The sequence below is a fragment of the Uranotaenia lowii genome, chromosome 3 (genome assembly GCF_029784155.1).
Source record: "Uranotaenia lowii strain MFRU-FL chromosome 3, ASM2978415v1, whole genome shotgun sequence".
Taxonomy (NCBI): Eukaryota; Metazoa; Arthropoda; class Insecta; order Diptera; family Culicidae; genus Uranotaenia; species Uranotaenia lowii.
This window is the reverse complement of record NC_073693.1, coordinates 93,898,600-93,919,348: the sequence shown is the minus strand read 5'-3', so window position 1 is coordinate 93,919,348 and position 20,749 is coordinate 93,898,600. Positions and strand designations below refer to the sequence as shown.

General features: G+C 35.4%; 1 protein-coding gene across 4 annotated transcripts in view; it reads right to left on the bottom strand.

Annotated features, from left to right (window-relative positions):
* The window catches only part of LOC129757966 (F-box/WD repeat-containing protein 7), a 42,365-nt gene that overhangs the window by 5,822 nt on the left and 15,794 nt on the right, over positions 1–20,749 (bottom strand). Inside the window, exon 1 of one of the 4 annotated variants that reach the window (XM_055755381.1) lies at positions 120–277. The exons of the other annotated variants lie outside the window; for them this stretch is intronic. The gene's annotated coding sequence lies outside the window, so the exon portion shown is untranslated. Of the gene's footprint in view, positions 1–119; positions 278–20,749 lie in introns of those variants that run through there. 4 annotated transcript variants of the gene reach the window in all.

The window sequence follows — 20,749 nt, the reverse complement described above, 5'->3', positions numbered from 1 at the left end:
GATAATCGGTTTTTTTTTTGTTTCTTAGTACTTTATTGCGGTGTATTTATAATGATAATCATAGAATTGTCACTGTTCCTGGGACGTTTAAGTTTTGGGGCAATTTTTGGAGGACTTACCCATTATTGTATGTCATAAAAGATCATTAGTTTCTTGACTATGCAAAATTTTCCTAATATTCCGGTATAATAAAGCAGAATCAGCTGACGTTCCCAAAACTCAAGGCGAGTATCAGTGATTGACCTCTTGTCCGGGCAACATCAGCTCGAATTCTACCGAAACGATACAACAGCATACCACCTATGAGGGTGAAATCCTTAAAGAGCACCGCACTGCAGCTGAATGGCCCGGCTTGTAAAAGAGAAGAGCGAAAATAATACCTTCCAGACAGCTGACACAGCTGATGTTTCTTGCCATTTTTTTTTTCTTTAAATTTGCCAGTTATCTCTTCTAGACTTTCGCCTTTTCAGAAAAAATAATATACCCAACACTCACATCTCCCGTTTTGGTGCCATTTTCCCTACCTCTCGAATTGACACTCGGGCGGATTCTGTTTGTCGATATAGGCTGAAATCAACGAAAAACCAAAATTTAAGACATCTTTTGGTGTGCAGAATAAAAAGATACACCAACGAGTGATCTCAACCGAATGGTTCGAAACCTATGATCACGAGTTATTGAGGGTAACATCTTTGTCGTAATCAAAATATACAGCGTTTGTGTTCTATTGAAAAAAAAAAATGCTAGAATGAAAGAATTTCAGTGTAGACGTAGAGGCCACTATTATCAGTAGTATTAAGAAAACAACCGAACAAGGCAGGTTATTGGCTTATGTAAAATATTTTACAACAAACCTTTTGGGGGCCACTCTCCTCACGCATCGGAAAGTATCGGTTTGCTTTGCTACTGACTGGAGCAGACACATCTGTTCCCTGTGTGTTTTTTATATCTTAGTTGCGTAGAGCTTTACAAAGCACAGCTTTCATGGGGCCAGGTGTTGCACAGAGGTCGAGTTCGTTTGCTGTAGTGTACAATAAGAGCAAAACGCACTTTTCTTGGGCAACGTGTGCTGTCTACTGCTTTTCGGGCACACATTATCAGGTGCAGCGTTTCGGGTTTGCTGATGTGCTGACTGGCTGGTGAAGAAACAGCAACATCACAAAGCTTTACGCGAGCAGCTGTCGGAAAATTTGCAATTTCGGTTCATAAAGATATGATTGTTGCACCTGTTGTTATGGATCTGCCGAAAAGATTGATATGAAAACATTTCTAGAGAGCGAACACCGAGAACGATATTCAAAATTAATTTTTAGCATAATTTCTTAAAAAAATGCAACAGATACACTTTTACCTACCTACCTCTTAGAGGAATTCAAGGATCCAATAGGGTAGAAGCATTTTTGGCCGCATTGATTATAGCTTATAAGTGATGGTGAGAATCGATGGTTGATATTTTTTTCAGAAAGTCAAGTACAGAAGATCCCGGGATAGAAAAATACACTGTTAACTATGGGAATTCCTGATTCCTGTTCGAACAAATGAAAAACGATAAAAGGTTCCCACCAAACAGGTTTTCAGCTTCGTTTCAGTCAAAGTAAATACTTATTCGGCGGTTGATGATGTTCAGTCAGATGGGCCCAACTCTTAAAGTCCTCATCATGCGGCGGAAGATTTTCACCCTCGCTCGCCATCCACACTATAAAGACAAGCATCAACCGAAGGCAAGATGCACAACAGATAGAACCAACTGGGAAAAAAGATTCGTGAGAACTTTTTGACTTGCGAACAAATAGGTAGAGTGCGGCGGGTAAACGGTTGGGCGCCGTCGATTCTCCCATCACAAGCAGAGCCACGCCAACTCCTCAGACACGGATTTTGTTATTGTTATTTATGTCTTGTCCAGTGTGAGCTCAAGATTCAACGCCGGCAAAGATGATCGCAAACCTGCGAGGAATGATATCTTGATCGTTTTTAATGTTCTTCCTGTGCCACTGGGTCTTAGCGTAGGTTTAGACATATTCAAATCTTCAGTAAGGTATTCTCTGGAAACGCAAATTCTACCAATCGCTTCAAGTTAAAGTAACGAAATGTTCATAAACTCAAAAGCCAAATTTCCAAACCATTTCTGCAAACACCATTCGAGCGAGATCAAGTGGAACCTTGAAAATCGTGACGAACGGGCAAGCAAGAGAGTCGGGATCAGACCAGACGGACAAAATTATAAACATCCCACACATTTGGAAATCCGCCAAGAATCCACAACTCATGTTGATGAAGTCGACAGGAAAGCGCAAAAAAAGTCGTGATTTTTAAAGCGAATATCAGGAATCAATTATGGCTTTTGTTACACTGCTGCGTGCTGGCGGCGTTTTTAGGTATTAGACCGAGTTTAATCTATCCTTTAGGATTCTAAAAAATCATTTTTTCATTCAAAATATGGAAACGTATAACAAAATCGTAAAGACAATGTAATGCAGTGAAACCGAAATCACACTTTAAAAACATTGGAGGATTCACTTAAAAGTGAAAACTTAGTGTTTTTCTTTATTCCAAGTACTTAAGTTTGAAGTGCCTCACTTGAGTTGAGCACTTGAGCACTGAATTCTACTGAATGTATTCGATGTATACTTGAAATTCACTTGACTGGTCACTTGAGTCCATTTAACTTACTTAGACTCACTTAAAATTGAAATGAATTTTTGCTTAGGGGCTGTCCATTAATGATGTCACGCAAAATTTGGAAAAAATTTACCCCCCCTCCCCCCTCCGTCACATATTGTCACAAATTCCGTGACCCCCGTTTTGTATTACGTCATGTTTTCCTAACACCCCCCCCCCCCCCTGGAGTAAAATTTTCAACTCATAGAAATTTGATTAAAAATGTTGAATTAAGAATTGAAAAAAGGTTAACAACTTTTAACAAGCCTTCAATCATTGCTTAAAAAATATTTCAATCATGAGTCCAAGGATTATGTTGATGACTTTCCATATCAATGACCAAATCTCTATCCAACCATCCAAATCTAGTTCCTCTTCTTCAATCCATTCGTAATCCAAAGCTTCTCCACAGGTTAGAATAGCCAAGCAATCCTGTTCCCGTTTTGCCACAATTTAAGTGGAAAGGACTTTCCTGAGTGTTGCAGTGAAAGTATTCTTGTGAACTTTCTTATGGTATAGTAAAAATTACCAAAATTGATTACGTGAGTATTATTATTCATTAAATGAATGGTGCAAGTATAGTTTTATTGAATTTACTATAAAATTATTTGTTATTGTTTTGCTGCGTTATTTTTTGTAATGATAAGTGATGTCACGCTCAAGCTGACCCCCCCCCCCTCCCCCCCATGTCACAAATTGTCACAAAAATCAAAACCCCCCCTCCCCCCTATCGCGTGACATCATTTATGGACGGCCCCTTAGCGAATTCTATTTATGTTGGGATTGATTGTTTCATTGTGGTATAAAAGAAAATAATCTAAATTTTCAATGAATTGGTACCAATTAGGCAAAAGCTTGCATGTAAGAAACTTATATGCAATCTACATAGCACGGAATCAATAGATCAATAAGGCCGGAACAAATTTCAAATCCTTCTTTTGTCATATGGAGTTGGAACATCGCGAGGGGGGGGGGGGGGGGGGGGCAATAAAAAATAATGCGAAAAACAAATAAATTGGAATAAATTGCACGAAAGCTTGTATGCAATCAAATTGCATACTATATTATTGCATAAAACTTATAAATCATGTGTTTTTTTATCGAAAAATTCAATAAAATCAAGAATACAGAATGTGAGTTAACCTCCATCTTCCAAAGTTTGGTTCTTGGTTTTGTAATCTTTCGAATATTTGAATTTTTATTTGAAATTTACCTAAAATACTTCAAACTTTATTTATCCCCCCCTTCGGGATTTTGGAAATTTCGAAGGGGGGGGGGTGACAAAAGAAGAAATTGATATTTGTTCCAGCCTAATTTGAAAAAAAAATCCCGATTCCAAAAGATGATACAATTCCCAACTTCTGTAGTTTGACTTTGGCTCTTTCAATAAGGCCGGAACAAATTTCAAGTTGGAAAATCGCGAAAGGGGGGGGGGGGGGTGGTGTAGAATACAAATTATATGAAAGCTATAAAGAATTCTGAAAAGGTTCTTAAGTAACCTTCTCATGATTCTAAATTTGTCGAGATACTCCGGCTGGCTTGAACCCACAATCCATTGTATATCAGTCTTCCGATCGTTTGATGTCCTGTCCAACCTCCCTCTGAACCCCATAATAGAGTTAAGCTATTTTGAACATATGAAAAAAAAACACCTTTTACATCTTACCTCTTTTTCATTTGAAAAGGATACATGTTGTAAGGGATATTTTCCGGGAATATTTAAAAGACAGGAATGGGCAAGCCTGCAGCCAAATCCGCCAGTTGCCAACAATCGCTTGCACTTACCGGGGGTTGACCAACGTGTGAAAGGGTTTGAGAAACGGCTAGTGACCAACAACACCCACCTTGCGAGCAACAGCAATTGCTCAGCAACATTTGGGACGCGTAAAAGTTCAACGAGTTCCGAAATTGAAGGTACCACCATTGCCAAACGGTTCACCACGTACGATCTTCAAGCCCCAAGACATCCCGCAGTAGCATTTCCTGTTGGCCGACCACATCTTCGGGTACACACTACACGGTATTTTGGATTTCTTGATTAGTGTCACCCCCTCGTCAAAGTCGATCCGAGGTTCTTCGTAACTGTACTCTGCTAGCCAACCAAAAAGGGCCGCATGAGGCACATCCTCACCAGAATCCCCGTGGCTTGATCAGAAATTCGAGGGCTGTTGTAGCTAGCCCTTTTGGTCAGCTAATAATAAACTGGCCTGTTGCGAAGCGTTGATGTTACTTCCCGAAGCATTGGTTACAGAGGACACTACTGTCTGTTGTTAACGTCGTGATAATCGTTCCGGACGTTCTTGAAAACAGATTGAGAATCTCTAACATTTGAACAAATTTTCAGCACAAATTACAAGAAAAAATGAAGAAATTCAGGAGTTAAAATTGGCAGCGAAAAAAATCACACCCTTCGATCACGGCCGCAGCCTACAATAAAAATTATATGAAAGCTTGTATACAAAAAAATTGCATACTATATAATTGCACAAGATCTATAAATCCAGTAATTTTTTATCGAAAAATTCAATAAAATTAAGAATATCAAAGATGAAATAACTACCATCTTCCACAATTAGTTGTTTGGTCTTGTAATCTTTCGGATATTTGAATTTTTTTTTCGAAATTAACATAAAATACTTCAAACTTTATTTATTCTCTCCTTCGGGTTTTTTTTTTCAAGTTCCGTAGGGGGAGGGGGGAGCGGGGGGGGGGGGGAGGAGTTTTACAAAAGAAGAAATTGATATTTGTTTCAGCCTAAATTGAATTTCTGAAGAATTTATAAATTTTTTCAATAAAAAACCTTAAATTTTATCTATTTCCTCTTTTGGGATTTTAGGAAAATAGACTTACAGAAAAAGAATTTGTTATTTGTTCCGGCCTTATTTCAGAAAAGAGTAAAGGAGTGTGAGGAAATGGATGATTTTTTTTCAAACAGAAATTTTTATTTGAACCCAACATATGGGAAGAAAATTATGATTTTTTTACTTTGATATTTTAAATAAAGGCAGTTTTGAATGAACAAAGTTCATTCATGATAAATATTCCGTAATTTCACCTTTGAAACCACTAGAACTGAAAGATATTAGTGACTTGAGCAAACGTTTGAGCAACCACCGGCCAAGCTGCCCGGATTTAGCAGCTGTGCATTTGTACAGGCTGTAGAAAGGCAAAAAAAAAACAGTTTCTCGTTTCCACTTCCCAATTCAATGGGAATCCATTCTTATTCCCGTTCCCTTCACAAGACGAAGAACCCCGACTGAAATTCCCGACTTTTCCCGGCATTTTACTCATGAATATCCCGAAATTTTTCCGCTATTCCTGAGAGTGGTTTACAAAGTTACTGAGAAAAAATTTCGTCATGATGAAATGAATGAATTTTAGGATTTGATAGATTTTTAAATGGGACAAAAATACTCGATAAATAATTTTCCCGGTTTTGATATGAAATTCCAGGTTTTCCCTGGTTTTCCCCGGTTTGCTGACCACCCTGAGAACGTGCTGGAGAATACTGACAAGTATTGCTTTATACTTGGATAGAATTTATTCCAGTTTTTATTTTATATGCCCGGGCTTGCTCAGAAATTTAATGTAGAATTTGAGATAAATCAAATCTGACCAGGGTCTCAGATAGCGTTGAAAACTTTCAGCATTTTGCTCAGGTTTATTCACATTATTTGTTAAATCAAATTTAAAAAAACTTAAATTCGTCTTGAAAAGTAATAGTTTCCAAAAATGATGTTATCATTAAGTTATCTAAAAAATGGACATAATTTATATTTATTTTTGATACGATTTGAACGCTGCTGAAATGCTTCAAAAAAAATCAAATAATTTTCCTTTACTTTCCTCTTGTACATTGAGCGAAATAAGAATAGTACCACTATGTGTTTTGCTTGTTAAAATATGAATGATTGAAAATCACTTCTACAGTTTGTTTTGAATTGTTTCACGGATAAATCAAGCATAGGTTCACTTTTTTTGGACGTAGCAATTGGCGTTGAGGACCAAAAATGTGAAAAAAGGGTGCGAAATAAGAATAGTACCACTTAAGTTTTTCAACAAAAACAAGATTATTTTTAAAAATTTACTGTGTAAAAGTGAATAGTAATTCTTCTAAAAAATATTTGAATAGATAACTGCATTTTAGAAGTTTTCCAGCATTCCAAAGGTTTTCAAAGGTATTAAATGGGGGTTTTAAGAGATGCTCCTCTAGAGTTAAGGAATTTGATATTTGAGCTATAAAACTTTATCAAATTACTTGATTTCTTCATTAAAATAAGTATTATGCAAAATGATGAAACATAGATTTGAGGCTGAATTTGAATCCAAAAAAACAGGTTGATATTCAAAAATACATACTAATGTTTTTTAATTGTCAAACACTGTTTTTCTAGTTTTAGGTCATAGATGGCAGCACTATCTATCTTGCAATATAACCAAATTCATGCCCATTTTCGAATATCCGAGATTAATTAGGATGTGCTGGATAATTTATAATGAATCAGAATCGATTTCAAGCTACACGTATAGAACAATTTGCTTTGGGAGCTCCCCTCCCCACCCTCCTTCAAATTTTCCTACAAGTAAGAACATCATAGAAATATCTCCCGTAACCAAATACACTCCCATTCCAAATTTGGTTCCATTTGCTTACTTAGTTTTCAAAATATGCAAACAAAATTGTGAAGAATGGGAGCTTCCCTCTCTTTTTCCAATGAGGGGTCTTAAAACACCATAAGAATCCTTTCCGATTCAAAAAATCCCACATAACAATTTTCAAGAAAAACAGAACAGTCATTTTATAGTAAGGTTGCAGATTTTTTTCGGCACGTATACGGGCCAGACAAATCCGGGCTATTTTATCTTGAAACCTGGCAAAGTCCGGGCATTTGATTTTAAAATACTCGATCAAAAATCCGGACAATATCAGGATAAATTTGGTAAAAACCGAGGAGTTTCTTAACGAAATCGAAAAATCGTTTTGGACGCATAAATAAACAAAATTTATAACACAATTTGTCTTTTCTTGTTCGATTTGGCAAATGAGGTAAATTAATAAGGACAAAATCCGGGCATTTTTATGAAATCCGGGCAACCGGGCCGGGCCGGGCTATACCCTAATTTTGTATTAAATATCCGAGCAAACCCGGATTAAACCGGGCAATCTGGCAAGCTTATTTTAGAGTCTATTACGGCACAGAGACACTGACAGAAATCCCTTTTTACATAGAAAGATACAACTTGTTTATGAAGTTTATTAGTTTTCACAACGTGAAAAATCTCCCTGAACGTCGACACCGTCTAGTGCGGCGGAATGAAGAGCTGTTTTGCTCCCACACAACAATCAACGACCGTTGTTGTTGTTGCGGCAACTGCAACATCCCGCGCGAGACAGACGTGAGTCGTTTTGATTGTTTCTTCTCCTAAAATGGGCATTTAATTGTATCAGAAAAACAAAAAAACAAGCACCAATGGCAGAAAACATGCGAAATGTGAGACGTGCTATCATGCTTGTGTTCGCACGATTATGAACAAGCGGGAGTAAAATATGAAACGCTGTGAAGCTCAGCCTATAAATGTAAGAGGTCCAGAGAATGTTTGTTGGAGTTATGAAGATAAAAAAACGACGTGGATGTGAATAGACTTAAGAAAACCATAGTAGAAGAGTTTAAGTTTGGATTTTTTAAAATTTAAATATTAAAATTTGAAATATGTTATAAAGTGCATAAAGGTTAAGAATCGAACAGCATGACCGAGCATCAAAGATTGGATCTGAACAAATAAGTCTTTGAGAATTTGGGAAAAAATGGAAAACGTGTGAACCTGGTCCAGTTCCCACAACTTTATGTACGGTAGTATTGCACAACAGTCGGGAAATTACAGCTTCCTTGATTGATTGCCCATTGAGCTGGATTCCCACGAATTGATGATGCCGGTGTGCACAATTGATCACAGGTCTGATAATGTCACTGCAACGCGAAATTCGATCGTAAAAATAATTAATCGAATGATAAATTGACTGCTCCGGTCTGGCGTATGATAACCAGTAGCATCGAAGACTCGTTTTTTTTCGATGATGAGTGCAAGTTCCCAGAAGTCCTTTTCGTAAATTTGCGACGCAGCGCGGTTGACCTAAATAGAGCTCCGCGAAGCTATCAATTTACTGGCCTATGCAATTATAGTATACGATCGGGTACTACTGTATCCCTTCGATGAAGGAAAAAAAAGAAGCTATCTCTCCGTCAATGAAACGGACAACCTCCATTGAAGCTAGTGATCATCCATTTGATTCAAGACGATGCGTATGAGAAAAAATGGGGTAGATATATTAAGAATTTCAGCCGTTGCTCGATTTCGATTCTGAAAACTCTAAAACTTTTTTTTTGGTTTATTTATGACACTTTACCACCTTGTGGAATTCGTGTCTAAATCTCAAACTGAATATGTAATTTTTCATTACTGGCGATGTAAATGGGGACTGCAAACGGAGAACAAACCGGATTTTAAATTTCACGGTCCTATTTGAGTTGGCTTAGGGTGCAATTTGAGCAGTAAATAGAAAGCAACGGAGTAGCAACCATTGGCGATGTGGAACTCGTTCTACTGAGCCGCGCCTGCGATCATGGAATTCTAAATGCGTTTAGTTGAATAACAATTCTGATCATAAAAATAAGAAAAATAAGATGAAAGTTTTGAGAAACTATTGATTTAAAACATTTATCAGGTTGCATTTCGGGTTCAATGATTCACGGTGGATGTGAGTAGTCAATCAAGCTAAGCTAATTTGAGCAGTAAATAGAAAGCAATTCAACCTTTTCGAATTTAAAAAAAAAATTAATTCGGTGATCTCAAAAGAAACATTTTAAGTTGTCAGACATTCTCACACCGATGAAGCGCCTGGAGTTTTATTATTGTGGTGATAAACATTGTTTATCGATATGTTATAGGTAAGTATGCGAAGTTCGTTTCCTGTCAATTAAGGGAGTCGCTCAGCTTTGATGGCGTCTGTATCGCAGAAAAATTGTTTGTCCTGTAAAACTTTGTCATAGAATGATTCTTTCTCTACCATGGCGACCGTCAAAAATGGTTTGTGGAAAAATAAAGAGATGTCTTCGACATCCTACAGAATCTGAAAGAATATGATGTTCCTTCTTCAGTTGGAATAACTGAGCAACATGTTAAAATGTAAACAAAATCTGTAGGATTTTTGGAATTCACTACTAAAAGACATCAATTGTTTAGGAAAATGTTCCTTATGGTTGGTCTGATGAAATTCATTCTGAGATATAACGTTCGTACTGGAAAAGTTGTCTCACAACATCAAGCTAAATATTGTTTTCTTGATTTCAACCTCATTGAACGAAAGTCAAAAAAAAACAAAACCACCCGTGAAGCTGTCTCTGTGATAATGTCTACCTCAAAAGTTCAAGTGGTGGAATGCAGTTTCCATCTGGCGTTTTCAATTTTTTTTTCAACATTTCAGAAGCAGGTTTATACGGACCATCGACAACTCGAAGGCTCACTTTACTGGAGAGACGCGATGGAAAAACAGGATACAAAAAACAGGCAGCTCCAAAAGGCAATAAAGTTACCAACACGCAAAATAAGGCCCTTCAGCACCGCAAAGGATAATGTGGCGAATTTTTTTAAGTAGGACAAGTAGGTAGGTGTTACGAACGTTCAACTGTTGTAATGACTGCCCTCTAAAATTGCTGATCTACGAAAATCATGGATCGAACTTTTCGTTCACTTTTATTATGTAAGTAGACATGAAAACGAATTTAACTCATTTTGCATAATATCAGAGAAGTTATTTTCAAGGATTACAGCTGCATTCCTTTTTGGTATGCAATAAATGTAAGAAATTAGGGCGCTCTCATCAACCCTTTTGTTATTGAGAAAGTTAAGAAAAAAACATTATTCTTATAACAAAATGAATAAATTTCCTAATCATCGATCAACGACACAAACAGCTGACTCGAGAATGGCGCCTAAATAAGGTGCCATGAAGGAATGATAGTTTTATTGACATTGCAGTAAACGATACGTTTTCCCCTTTTCTGATGACACTGGAGAAGGGTTCTCAGCAAAGGAAGAGTATTGACAGAATAAATTTTCCTAACCTGTCAAACTATCCTTGGTGCTGGATGGAGTTAATTAATCATTACCAAGTTTCGAAAGGTCTGGGACAGGCTCTAGGATCGTGTGCTTGGCAATTGCTGGGAAAATTCCCTAGCTGCTGTCGTCCGTTGCTTTGTTTCCTTTTATTAATCAGTGGTTTAGTGGATGTGAGAAAAAGGGTTTTGATTACTTGTTGCTTCCCTGAATGGAAGACGGCTAGGAATTCAAGACAATCCAGAATTGTGCAGAACACCTATTACTAACCAGAGTCAGTCTTCTCTAACCACGTGGTTCAGCGCAAAAGCTCTCCGCCGTTAAGTTCAGATTTGCGGAATGTGCTTCGGACCAAAAAGGGGAAAAGGTATAGAAGGGCTGTCTAGAAGAGAGCCCATGGGGAGCCCACATTTTCACTGATCGGACCGCCAAATCGACATTCCTAGGAATGTCAAGCGCGCTTTATGTGGCTCGAAAAACGAATAACAGCAAAACATCCGATGAACATGAAAAAGAGGAAAATCGAGAAAAAACGTAGCAAGACCAAAAAACCGGTTCTATCGTCGGCACATTGCTACGGAATACCACCGTGCCAGCTAGTCAGCCAGTAAGCCGGCTAGTACAATTCAAGAGAAATAGAAGCCCAAAAGGTACTCTTGCTCGGGTGGGATCTCTGGATGGGTCCGATACACGACATCGGTGCTGCTCGGTGGGACGTCATGTCACATCGATTTGTTGTGAAAAAGAAAACAAAATTTTCCTTCGGTTATTCTTTGTAGGTCTTTTTTTTAAGAAAAGGCGAATGTGTAGAACAAACTATATACAATATACATACGTAGGTAATTTTAAATGAACACTATTTCAAACTCACCTCTTTATAAAGGGATGATGAGAAAAGTATTTTAATTTAATTTTCCCAAAACGGTTGTGATTGAAACTTAACACAGCTGAAAATACAGCAGGTACCTATTTAAGCGAATCATAAATGCTGTCAAAAAAGACAGCAACGGTGCATCATGCCAAATAAATATTGCCAAACATGTTATCCTCCAAATATTAGATGGACACAGAGTGCATTGAAATTTTTAAAAAACCTATTCTTAATCAATAAGACCCATTCAAGCGTTGCGTCACATGATTTAAGAAAACTTTTTTTTATGATTTTTTGTAATAATTTTTGTGTGTTTAAATTTTTTTTTTTTTTTTTTGCATTTCCCTATCTTTTTACTGTTCTCTTCAAAAAGTGATGATCTAGACTAGGCAAACAATTGTTATCATAAATACAAAACGAGTTTTTGCTCCATAAAGCCTCAAGGTGTGAGCAAGGTTCCGAAATCACAGAAAAATCTGTAATTTCACTGAATTTTGAGCAAATTTTCATCACAGAATATGTGTCCCAAAACACAGAATTTTGAAATATTCACAGATTTCACCGACTTTTTGAATTTTGAATGGATGGAATGGATTTTCAAAATTATAATATTTTTGGTCAAAGTAAAATTTAGGTTTCGTACTTTGAATTAGAAAAGTATGATGAGATTGGTAATGTTAGTTGATTTTTCCCAACTAAAATGTTAAAAATACCCAATTTATCAAGAATTTTCAATGAAATTAAAGGAAATAACATCACAGAAAACCATCACATATTTTTGGGTAAAATCACAGAAAGTCAGATTTTTTTTTCTCAGAAACACAGATTTTTTTCGTCAACCTTGGGTATGAGCCGTTTCAAATAAAGGAATTACAAAAAAAAAAGATAAAGCTTATATCATGACAAGACTTCATCTAAAACTGCACCTTGATCAAAGTTATTATAAGAAGGTGTAACGTTTAGTCGATGGCCAAAGTGACCCAAGAGGAATGAACGTGTGAAGAAGAGTGTGTGAGTGTGAGCGGATTGAGTGACTGGAGACTTCGTAGAGTATACTAGAGGAAAAAACATTCAGTGTAGAATTAACAGTTGAGAAGAACGTAACTAAAATAAAAGTGCTCCGAAATATTAAGTTTATTTTTTTTCCGTTATCGAAATGAGATTCTGAAAATATTATCCGTTACAAAGGTTATAATGGTTGAAAATGTATCTAAAACTCTAAGTGTAAATTCATCTAAAGTATGCAATAGTTCATCTATACTGTTTCATTCAAAAATTATGTAAAAGTACAGAAAGTCTGCCCAAATGATGAAAGGCATAATTTTTATTGTTTTATTGGCATTATTTTGAATAAAATTAAAACATAATTCAAAAGCAAACTATATGAAATGAGAGCTGCAGCTGGAGTTTCGAATTGCAATACAAAGAGGACTTAAACTAATTTTCTGAATCTATAAGTTCTGATAATTTTAATCTGTTTCATTAAGCTACGTCCTGAAAAAGGAGGGTCTCAAATTAATCTTACGCTAACAATTTAACTTATAAAATGTGGTTGTTTTTGCTTGATATTTTCTGGATTTGTGCTAAATAACTGATAAGAAACCTTCTCCCCTGTCCTTCCCTTCACCCCCTGCTGAATGAAGGTCGTGGTCTTAATAGTCATACCCATTTTTTTCGAGCCCAAAAATCCTCTTATATCAAATATAGTTCCATTGGTGGATAAGTTTTTAAGCTTTACAACAAAATTTGTATGGAGCCCCCTCCTTTCTTCCCCTCTCTACACTGTTTAGCGTAAGGGTCTATACAGGGCCGTAGGAAGAACCGACTCATGGGGGGGGTTTTGGTGACAGATTTTTTCCTAAGATTTTTTGCCCACCAATGCACGAATACAAATAAAAATTAAAACAGATTTTGTTTGTAACTCCATGATTATTCATTTTTACGTACTTTGACATTAAAAGTTTTCGTATTAAAACGTAACTTTTAAAAATTGGCTCTAAACCTAAAAGGTGAGCTAAATTCGCTTGCTTCGATGGTTAATATTTTTGAATTTGTTCAAGAGTCTGATAGATCAAACTTAGTTGATTTGGGCATAAAATAATTTTTTTTAGGGGAGTCTTCCATTTTAAAAAAAAAATTATTTTATACTCCAAGCAAGCCTAATCTTACAAACTATTTTGCAGATTGACAGATTTTAACCTTTGATGAAAATAAATCAAATATCCAAAAAAAAAATTTAGATTTCGGATCAAATTTTCTTGATCCGAACTTGAACAAAATAATAGATTTAAGAATGAAATTTGGCTTTAAAAAACTGCAATATTGACACATTGCGGATTAAATACGAGATATCTCTTTTTTTTCCTTTTCCTCTAGTCATGCTCCATTTAAATGCATAATTCAAACGTTATGAATCTAATAATGAAATCTATTCTACAAAATTTAACACAACGCTTCCCGTTACTCAAATATTTGTGTTTAATTATGTTGAATTTTGTTCATTGATTTCTGAAACATAAAATGCCGAAGTTTGGTATCCATGATGTGGTAATAATGTTGAACAATATACTGGGAAAATATAAAATTTTGAGTAGATTTTTGAGTTGAAGATGTTTCTTTAACAGCAAATATTTTTCATAAAGAATCAGTTCCATAATAAAAATCCTGTGGGTGATTTTTTAAAATAAAATTTGGATTTTTCGGATAAAACAAAAAACTCAAATTCTACCTTTTATTTGTGATTTACGGCAGAATTGTGTTAACATACTAAATGTGTTTAAAAAATTGAAATCTGGAAACTAAATTGACAAGCTCGCTCAACAGATGAAGGACCGCGAAGAAATCTATTACGAGAAACACCGAAATTCAGCATTCTATACCTCAGAAGCTCCTGGACTCAAAATTTCTTAAATTAAGCATTTTTTAGTTACGACAAATGCTGTGTTCAATTTTTTTCGAATAAAGTTTTACACTTAAATTCATTCCATTCGAGTTATACTTCGATGTGTAGCACACTGTTGGCAAGGGAATAATGAGATATATCGTCCGCAATGTGTTAAGTTCATGATTTTCGCAACAATTTATGTTGATCGTAAAATTTATTACCAAGCTAAACCTTTTTCTGAATTTTGAATCCGCATTCTGAATCTGAATTCTGAGCTCAAAATGCACTTTGAATCTGTATCCGAATTTCCATACGATTTCGAATCGATTTCCATACGATTTTCGAATCTTATTCAAGATCAGAATTTTATAAGCCAAGTTTTAAAGACTTCATTCATAAATCTTTAATTTAAGCTCTTTAGTTCAGGTTTAAGCTAAATTTACTATTTAAATTATTGATTTTTAATCTGTATTGTGAATCAGAATTAAAATATGAATTTACAAAGATCTGAATCAGATCTTTGTAAATTCACATTGCCATTTCGAAGCTTAAAATTTTTGAATTTGGTGTAATTGTTAAGTTTAAGTACTTCGAATTTTAATTTCGAGCAAAATTTCTCTTTTTTTCATATTGGGAAAACTATTACCAAAATATTAAAAATGCATTTGATCTCGAAAAACAGGATTCAAATTTGATATGAAATTTCAAAGCAGCTTTTAATTTTGAATTTCTTATGATTATTCGAACAGAAAATCAAGAATTGGATACAGAATCCGAAATACGAAAATAGGAATACAATTTTGGTTATGAGAATTATGGAAAACCTTTGAAATGGGTTTAATTTAATTCAAAATTTAATATTCAGAGCTGAATTTCTATGTACAAATGAGAAAATTTTTAAAAACTGTAGCAGAATTTTGGACTTGGAATGGGTTTTTGAGGGTTTGGCATTAGTTTTTAGTCATGATTGTTACTCTTGATTAACCTTATTTTATCATCATAGTTTGGTTCTGAATTTAAAATTTTAAGTGTAGAGTAGAATATCTCGCCTGCAGTTTTGGATCCTCATGGGGGGGGGGGTTAACCACCAACCCCCCCCCCCCCCCGTTCCTACGGCCATGGGTCTATAACAATCGTAGAAACATATCTCGTAACCAAGTACTTTTCCATGCCATATTTGTTTCCATGTATTGGCTAGCATCAACTGAGAACTTATGCTAACTAAATTGTATTGGGCTCACCTCCCTCCTCCTATGTATCTACTCACTGAAAGAAGGATGATGTGTTATATTATCATAGAATCATACCAAAATGATTTTCCATGTAAATTTTTGTCCATTTCTCGGATTTTGTAGAAAAAAGGTTAAATATAAGCTTTCCTCTTCCCTTCCTATATTCCCAATACTGCAAGAAAGGAATTGTTCCCTCCTTCATTTTTTCTCCTCACAGAGAAAGAGGGATCTCAAATAATCATAGAAAGATTTTTCGTATCTAAATACCCTCCCATGCCAAATTTGGTTCCATTTGCTTTAATAGTTTTTTATTTATGTGAAAAATTATAAAAGAGGCTCCCTCTACCTTTCTACTGGAAAAAGGGAGGGAATCAAATAATCATTGAAATATTTTTCATATAAAATTCCTTCCCATGCCAAATTTGGTTCCAATATCATGATTGGTTTTCGAGTTATATGAAAAATTGTAAGGTTGCCTCCTTCCCCCTTCCTATCACCCACTGAAAGAAGGGAGGGGTACCTAATATTCATAGAATTATTCCTCGTTTACAAATACTACCTCATGCCAAATTTGATACTATTTACTTGATGGGTTCTCGAGTTATGCAAAAAATTGTCTTGTTTGGGAGGAGCCTTTCATGAGAGAGGGAGGGGTCTCAAACCATAATAGGAACCTTCCCCGGCCTCCAATACCCCACCCTGCCAAGTTTCACGCAAATCGACTCAGTAGTTTCCGGGTCTATAGGGAACAGACAGACAGACTGAAATTCATTTTATATTTATAGATAGATGTAAAGTTCAGATTTTTTTTCTCTGTTTATGCAATATTGAATAAAGTCCTCCTGCTCAAGGAAAAACTTAAAGTCAATAGTTTGAAGTGGTTTAAAACAAATGCAGATGGCATCAAAAGAAACGGTCTGGTATAGATATTAATCGAAATGTCTTCCCTTTCTTCGAGAATCTAAAATTGAGACGATACTTCAAAGCATGAATGGCCAAACCATGAATGGCCAAACCATGACCAACTTTTTGTGGCCCGGGATGCTCTTTTTGGAAAAAACATGCTCTAAGAATTGAACGCTTTTCTTGGTCTGCATATACCATTTGGATAAATATACATATTTGAATCTACACTAACTAAATTCAACAAAAAATCTGAAAAACTCTATGGATAGATAAAAGTCAAATTTTTCTAATTGCTTCGCCTAGCTGACTTATAAATAGGTCTGACTTAATTTCTTCAAGGTAGAAAAGCCGCTCACCGATAAAATAAACAAAATACGGTGGTCAAATCGTGAAAAATTTTGTAATTGATAGCAACATAAACTCTTTAGCGGTCTCCTGGCAGGTTTCCAGCCAGAAGCTTTTCATTGACAAGTCTCGCCCGTATTTCTCGATTATAAAAATTAAATGTCTAGTACTTGAGGAGGCTAACGATCTGTGGAAAGTTCACATTACTCAGTCTTTCATAACGATTGACACGATGAATGGCTGAAAAATACAAAGAAGACTGCCTCCAAATGCGACAATTTTCTCTGCAAAGCACTTCAATAAGTCCTACAAAGTTCATACTCTGTTTAAATTGGATCTGAAATCGTGCCAAAAACGGTGGTGGAGTGATAAAAAGTAAAATATGTTGTTTTTGTGCCGAAGGGGGACAATCAGCTAAATTTGTTATTAATTCGACCAATTTAAAAAATTTGAGTTATTTTGAAGGTCAAGCTTCAGGAAACAGCTAACATAATCAAAAAAGTCTTGATTTAAAAACAGGTGGTTCATAGTATGCATTATAGATGGCGCACATGTTGCCCAAAAATTAAAGTCGAATAACATCTTCATTGGATGCTATCTCAACAAACCACTTAAGGGGGGGGGGGGGTTAGGGTCTAACGGGTATAAAAAAAACACCATTTTCACGATTTTTTTCTAGAGCTATCGTTCAAACAAATGTATTCAAATTTTTTGCATTATACAAAGCATTGTTAAAAGAACATTTAGGGTAAGTGAGCCTTAACTTGGCATGCTCCTTATCTTGGCATGCCAAAATGCATTTTGGTAATTTACATGTCAAACATATGCCTAAAAATATAAAATAAATCAAACATAAAAGAAAATCGCATTTGTCTACATTCTGCATAGCATTTGTCCGCAATTGAATCCAATTAACTGCGTAATATTTTTTTTTCACATGACGAACTGGAAGTAAAATTACGATTTTCGGAAAAAATCTAAAATGAACCTACCTTGCTATTGCATCTTCCACCTTCGGATCGATTTTAAAAACACACTTTCCTATGAAAAAATCACTAAAAAATACCATTGGTTACAGCAAAACGTGGCAAAAAATATAAAATTACAACCTACTCCAAACAACGTACATATTTGATCTAAAATTGAAGAAAATATAAACATTTTTTTCGCCTAATCTTGGCATGAAATTCCACTTATTGAGGTTTGTATGTATGTGTGAGAACGAAATCAGCAGGCAGACGGTAGCCGGCAGCCGGCAGCCGAATCGTCGGCCGTTAGTGCACAGTGGTCTGGAAATTTAAAACTGGTCGAAAGTAAAAAGAATGATTGAAATAACTTTAAAATACCATTAATGTATTTTGGACTATAATCAATTTATTTATCTCTCAAGCGTATTTGGCATCTTAGTTGGAATTATAATACTAAAAGTTTAGCTGCCTTTTTTTTGGTAAATTTCTAGAACTTTTCCTCTCAACTTCTGAGCACGAAATCAACAGGATTCGGATCCGAATCGATATCTTGGATCTCAACGTTGAAGTAACTTTATCCATACCCAAAAAAAATCTACAATTGGAAATAAGGTTCAACGTATTTTGATTTCATTTTATTTGTGCTGGAGATGAACATTTGCTGTACATATATGTGTCGCTTTGAAAGGAATGGTTGCAAAGTTCAAATTATGACACTCTAAATATTATGTTTATTAAAAAAAGTAGTTGCATTACAATGTTGAAAAATTATGTTATTAAGAGCTAAATTTTATTGTTTTCAATTTCATGTGAAATCAAAAATAAAAATTTGACCAAGTTTGTTTTATATTATGAATCACTGTGCATCAGCAGAGGTGACGACGTTTGTTTTCCGTAGGAAAGGAATATGCGAAAGAAGCGCTGCCGAGTTTGGATGATGATTTTGCATGAGTGCGAGTGGGATGCAGCTTGAATATCACCCAGCTTTAAATTTGTTGTTCACTTCCATTGGCTATAGTTCCCAAACGAACGAGTGAGATGCAATCTATTTCTATCAGGCTAGCTGGAGTGAGCGATAGTTTGTCTTGTTTTGCAATCCGGGTGTACGCAAACGATTGCTAGAAAATTCCTAAGGGCGACATTTTAAATATGTAGGTATGATTCAAAGAATCGTTCGCTTACTTGAGTTTTAGCTTTAGCTTGCTTCTTGCCTCGGTCATAATGGTTTTTGAAATGTCTCTCCTCCTTTTATGGGAGTGGAATATAAAAATATGAACATTCACTATCGTATGTTAACTTCAATGGAAACAGATCTATCATTATTCCATTTTAAAAAATTGAACAAACGATTTGTTTGCTCGGTTAATAAACATATTTATGTTAACCAATGCAATATTTTGGAACCTATTTGTTCTAGATTGTCATTCTGATAATAGAAATTTTAAATACACCAAAAACTGAAACAAACAAGTGCAACTTTTTTACGTAAGATTATAATTCTGCACGTAAATATAAATTCTAAAAATTGGTTGACATTTCGTACTTTCGACTTTTTGAAAACAACACAGAACATTGTTGTGCTTCCTTCCAGGATATTATCAACGAATTCGTGGGGGCTTTTGTTGTATTAGTGAGGCAAATTTCTTCTTGAGGCGGCCAATTTAAGGAACTCATAAAGGGCCACAATTCGGAACGGGGGCCACAATAAGGAGCATTTTAATCAATAGTTTGATCAGGTTTATCTCAAATTATCCACCGCTTTAAAGCTAGGATATATTTTTACCACATTTCAGGCTAGTAAGCAATCATATTTGTCGAAGGACTTTTGAAGGTTCATATTACAGGAAGACTACCATCATGGGAAATATAGTCAACCATGCCTTAGGGGCCAAGTTCGGGTACATTTACCCTAGTAATTTTTTCGTAGAAAAATATTGAAAAATGAGCCGGTGACGGAGAACTTTTCGAGGATGCCTTTTAGAAAACAGGATTTGCGGTGGACACTGTATCTCAGCACAGAATCATCTGAAGTCAAAAAATCAGAGCAAAATATTTTTAATAGATGTTTTTTCTGGACCCCAACGTTTTTATTTGACTTAAAAAATTTTAAGAAATTTTTGTGGCTGTTTGAAGTAAAAACTACGATTTTTCACGAAAAAATCCTCCATTTTTTATCTGTAAAATCTCCCCAAAGTAAAACAAAAGAAAAACGTTGAGGTCTGGTATTTTATATGTAGAAAATATGTTCCAAATTTGAAAAGAATCGGATAAGTAGTTTTCAAACGACGATGTCCACGGACTTTAAAAATGTGCTTTCGAGAAAAACGCGTTTGAAGTTTCTGCTCTTGCTTTCTTGCAGTATTAGATAGGAGGAGATAAAGGCCTATAACTTCTACAGTTTTGCTTCAATTGACTTGAAAATTTGACACAACATTCTTGAAATGTTTTACAATAAGAAAATAAAAAAATAAAAAAATCGATTTTTTGAAAGTGTTAGACCCTACCCCCCCCTTAATAATACATCACAAAAATGTGCATAAGTAAACATTACATTACCGGGCAACTTCGCTGAGAATTTCATCAATTTACAGTGTTGCATTTTCTTCGAATACACTCCTTACTCTGGCAGTTTTTGTAGAACTAAAGTAGTTAGTTGTTGAGTACTTTTATTAAGTTCAATACTTTTGGAATGATATTCAGATTCACGACATCGAATTATAGCGAAATGGAAAGAATATATCTGCTATTTTACAACAGTTTGAAGCAAACA